This window comes from Rhinatrema bivittatum, chromosome 9 (assembly GCF_901001135.1).
Source record: "Rhinatrema bivittatum chromosome 9, aRhiBiv1.1, whole genome shotgun sequence".
NCBI lineage: Eukaryota > Metazoa > Chordata > Amphibia > Gymnophiona > Rhinatrematidae > Rhinatrema > Rhinatrema bivittatum.
Genome location: NC_042623.1, coordinates 251072264 through 251077137, shown reverse-complemented (window position 1 = coordinate 251077137; position 4874 = coordinate 251072264).

The window sequence follows — 4874 nt, the reverse complement described above, 5'->3', positions numbered from 1 at the left end:
GATCGCAGGTGATACCTTTTCATTGTACAAACTGAATACATTTTCGACTAACTTACAAGAGTTTTAAGCTGATGGAGGAAGTAGAGCTCCTGAAGACTAATCACTAAGGGCCTCATTTTCTAAAGTATCGCAGGCCTGCGATACTTTAGGGAATGAGGGGCGGGGGCCGAAACTGGGAGGCGGGCCTGCGCTAGCCGGCAGCGATCGCACCGTCGCGGTGCGATCGCTGCCAGTTTCGCACCCAATAGCGCCACCATAGAAGGTGTAGCTATTGGGCGCGAACTCGGACGTGAAAAGGGCCTTACCTTTTCGTCGTCCGCGGAGTCTTCATAAAATCGGCCCCGGTGACACCCCGACTCCTCCTCTTCCAGGGCTGACTCCGCCCCCATTTTGGTATTGCACACGATAAGGGACTTTTCGCATGAAATTTTCTTCACAGGGCAGGAGCTGCGCCATTTTATCTCCAGGCTGGTGCCATTTTGTTTAACAAAAATAAGCAATGACACTGGCTTCTTTCTGCCAATGCCTTTGGGATTGCCAATACCTTTGGGATTTACATAAAGCATTTACTTCCCTCTGGAGGTTTCCAGGTCTCTCAGCCCAGATTTCTCCACGTGACTCCCAGCCCTCAAACTCCTGAGAACAACCTTCTTGCTCCCAGCACCCGTTTAGTAGCCCAGAGGTTGCCAGCAAGCTTCATACAGAAAATCCTTTAGCAATGTCTGCTGCACTCCATGGTGTCTACCTATGGCCTAAGGATCAAGACAGCAACCTCCGAGCCCTAGACTCAAGTACTGGTGGTACTGGTGGTAGTGGGGCACACGTGACCAGGGTTCACTGCTGCTCCATGGAAAAATGTTCACTGGGCGGGCCTGGGGTGGAGGAGGGTACTGTAGTGATTGCATTGCTTGAGACAGATTGGTGGCCTTAGTTTTAAAAATATAAAATAAAGAAAAACCAAAATTGCATTTCATTTTCTTTTTTAAAAACAAAATGAAATGGGAAATCATTAAAAATTTCCTGTTTTCCTTCAAATGAATAAACATCCCTAATAAATTGCCATTGAAATGCACAGAACAGCAACTCCTAGGCATCTAAATGAAAAGCAGGGTGTTCATTTACTTGATATGAGAATATAAATTACAGTTAAATGTTTGTAATTCATGGAGTTTTTTTATAATTTTAAATTCTTGTTGGGTAACTAAAATCCAGCAATAACTATTTTTGCAGTGAGTGTTCCCAGTTCTCACAGTTTAAGGGATAGGACTTCCTAACTCCCCCTAGTTTTAAAGGCTCCCTTCTCCCCTGTTAGACCCGATCTTTAAAACCCACTGACTAGCCCTGATTTTTTAACTTTTTGACTTACACGCCAGCACTAGCAGAAGTAAAGTCACATGGAGGGGACCCTTGATGCGTATTTGCGTGCACATTTACGCGTACATCTCTTGGTCTTCCCGACATGCTCATGCCCTGCCTAGATCACGCCCATGCTCTGTCCCTTTTTTGAACTTTCAGATTTGTGCATGTACCGGGAGATATGCGCGTACACTGGCACTTCTTAAAATACACGTGGCATGTACCGGCCAAGACACGTGTGTATCTCCCGGCTTTGGCGGACGTAGGGCTTTTAAAATCCACTAAGTTACAACCTTGTCCCATCACCCTTACCTAGTCAATCTTCAATTGGACCATCAGAATATGGGAATACAAAAGTTTTTTACTAGTTTACAAAACTTTTGTAAATTAATTCTGCTCTAATAGAAACTGGTAACTTATTCCAAAGTTCTGGTGCATTACAGTAAAAGTTTTTTGCAACTTGCTGGCTCTTAACTACATTCACAATTTCTAATTGATGATCCTGCGAAGACAGCAATTCTTGCCCTGGCATCAGATGGATTTGCATACAATGGAGTCAAAGTGCATGCAAATCTATCTTATGCATGTTCATTAGGAATATCCTGAAAACCCAACCTGTTTGCAGCTCTTAAGGGCTGGGAGTAAATACCACTGATGTACACTGTAAATTTCTGATAGATTAGTTTTTCTTGCTAGTACTTCAAACTACAGTGAGGACACAATTACAATGCTATCACAGAATACCTTGCTTTTTCCTCTGCATCTAAACCATTTTTATAAACCTTTCTTTAACTCTGAACTTTGAAGCAAGAAGCTTCGAGTGTCACATTTTCCCTCTCTGAAATCTAATAGACGAATGACTGAAAACAATAGTGACCACTCAGTTTCACATTCATCCAAAAAATGATGAAGTTGACAGGCAGCTGGGTTTGGCTGGTTGACAAAGTGCTTCGCTATGACTGACCCTCCTCCTTCTTGTCCAGTCCCCCCCACCTGCTCTGTTCTGCCTGGCTTGAAGTAAAAAAACAAAACAAAACAGTGCTTTGCTTTGCTTTCCCCATAGACTTTAATTGCAACAAAACGATATTTTGATTTGGTTGCAGTGAACTGAACCAAGTCATTCATTGTATTTTCTCATTTATATTCAAATGACTGCCTATCCCTAATCAGCAGTTCTTTCCTCCATAATTCTGGGCCTGGAATGCACCAAGAGAAGGCTCTGCTTTCTTTCCAGCCACACTGCAGGCCAGCCAATGAAGAAGCCTGCAGAAGGATCTTCCAAAAGAACAGAGAAAATTACTTTTAATTTTCAAAATTTGTAATTTACCAGTTGTATTCTACTTTGGAAGGTCTCCAGGGCTACTGTATGTTTAATGCTACATGCCCTCAGTGAGTGCTCCAGGATTACCTGCCTTTGGAGCCCTTTAAATTGAAAGTTGTTTAATTTCAGTCTCAGTAGGGTCACTGTTATGGAGTTCCTAGCATGCGAATTATTAATCTCTGACTCACCATATTGTTACAGTAAAAGATTAAGGTCAGTGTTCCCAAGTTCATGATACCACAGCATTTAAAACATTCCCAGGTATATAGCCTTGATTTCAGGTTAAAAGGTAACATTTGTCAACTTAGAAGACAGAACCATATCCTGGAGGCAGCTAAATATTCCTTCTAGCTATAATTCTTCCTACTTTTTAGGCTGATCAGTTTACATTAGGGTTTTCTGCTTGGGTAAAATCATTCCGGGAAATGGCTCTTTTAAACTTGCAAAAATAATCTTTTACTCTTCCTAAGGCTAGTGAGTGAAATGAGAGAAGTATTTGTTATTCTTTACACTAAACTAGGATGACTGGTAATGTCAGTGTACATAATTAGATTCCACATGTATTTTACTACTTTTTTCCTGATAGAATTCCAGTACACTTTCAAAGCACTTGCGAAAGGCCTTGAATCTAGGGCTCGGAGGTTGCTGTCTTGACCCTTAGGCCATAGGTAGACACCATGGAGTGCAGCAGACATTGCTAAAGGATTTTCTGTATGAAGGTTGCTGGCAACCTCTGGGCTACTAAACGGGTGCTGGGAGCAAGAAGGTTGTTCTCAGGAGTTTGAGGGCTGGGAGTCAGGTGGAGAAATCTGGACTGAGAGACCTGGAAACCTCCAGAGGGAAGTAAATGCTTTATGTAAATCCCAAAGGTAAAGAGAATGCTTGCACAGCCCGCTAAACCTGTTGTCTATAAATAAATCTGCGTTGAACTGATAAAGGAGATAGGATGCCTTCTCTTCAGATTCCCACCTGAGAGTATGGTATCTGGGCCTGTCCGAGATACATATTTCACAAGCCCCTAGTCACCCCCACCCCATGAAATCCTCATTCCCACTTCTGGTGCAATCCTCTACCCCTCTTCCTCCTGCTGGCAATGCATCTTGTCTGCATCTACCTTCTCTGCTGGCGTCAGTCAGAGCAGGCAGTGCCAGCAGGTCCCACAAGACGATGGGACCCGCGCACGCAGTTATTTATTTATTTATAACTTTTATATACCGGCATTCGTAAAAAACATCATGTCGGTTTACAGACAACTGAGAAAGGAAATTACAATGATAGGTGGAGGAAGGATAGATAGTTAAAAGGTAAATTAACTTTACTGTAGAGCCAACGGGCGCCACAGTTATTAAATGAGATTACATGTGGTTAACCATGGTTAACGCAGTTAAGATTTGAGATTGAAGCCAGCAGAGGAGAAGGAAGGTACAGATAAGAAGCGCTGCACTTCATGGTGCCTGATATGGCACAGGCACCCCCTTTGTTCATACTTGCAGAACCCAATGGGAAATTCATCCCTGACCGGCCAGGCGCCTCCAGGGTGGACAAATGAGTTATTACCATACTGTGCGTACATGCTTTATATATGCCTATGCATACTTTTTTTTTTTTAAAGCATCGATATATTGTATGTGTTTCAAAATGCCACCTTGGCTCTGCTTAGCACATACATTACATGACAGAGGGGTTAAAGGGGCTCTTAGGGAAGATAAGGCCATTGCAGAAAGACTAAATGAATTCTTTGCCTCCGTGTTTACTAATGAGGATGTTGGGGAGATACCAGTTCCGGAGATGGTTTTCAGGGGGTGATGACTCAGACGAACTGAACGAAATCACCGAGAACCTGGAAGATTTAGTAGGCCAGATTGACAAACTAAAGAGTAGCAAATCACCTGGACCAGATGGTATGCATCCTAGGGTTCTGAAGGAACTCAAAAATGAAATTTCTGATCTATTAGTTAAAATTTGTAACCTATCATTAAAATCATCCATTGTACCTGAAGACTGGAGGGTGGCCAATGTAACCCCAATATTTAAAAAAGGCTCCAGGGGCGATCCGGGTAATTATAGACCAGTGAGCCTGACTTCAGTGCCTGGAAAAATAGTGGAAACTATTCTCAAGATCAAAATTGTAGAGCATATAGAAAGACACGATTTAATGGGACACAGTCAACATGGATTTACCCAAGGGAAGTCTTGC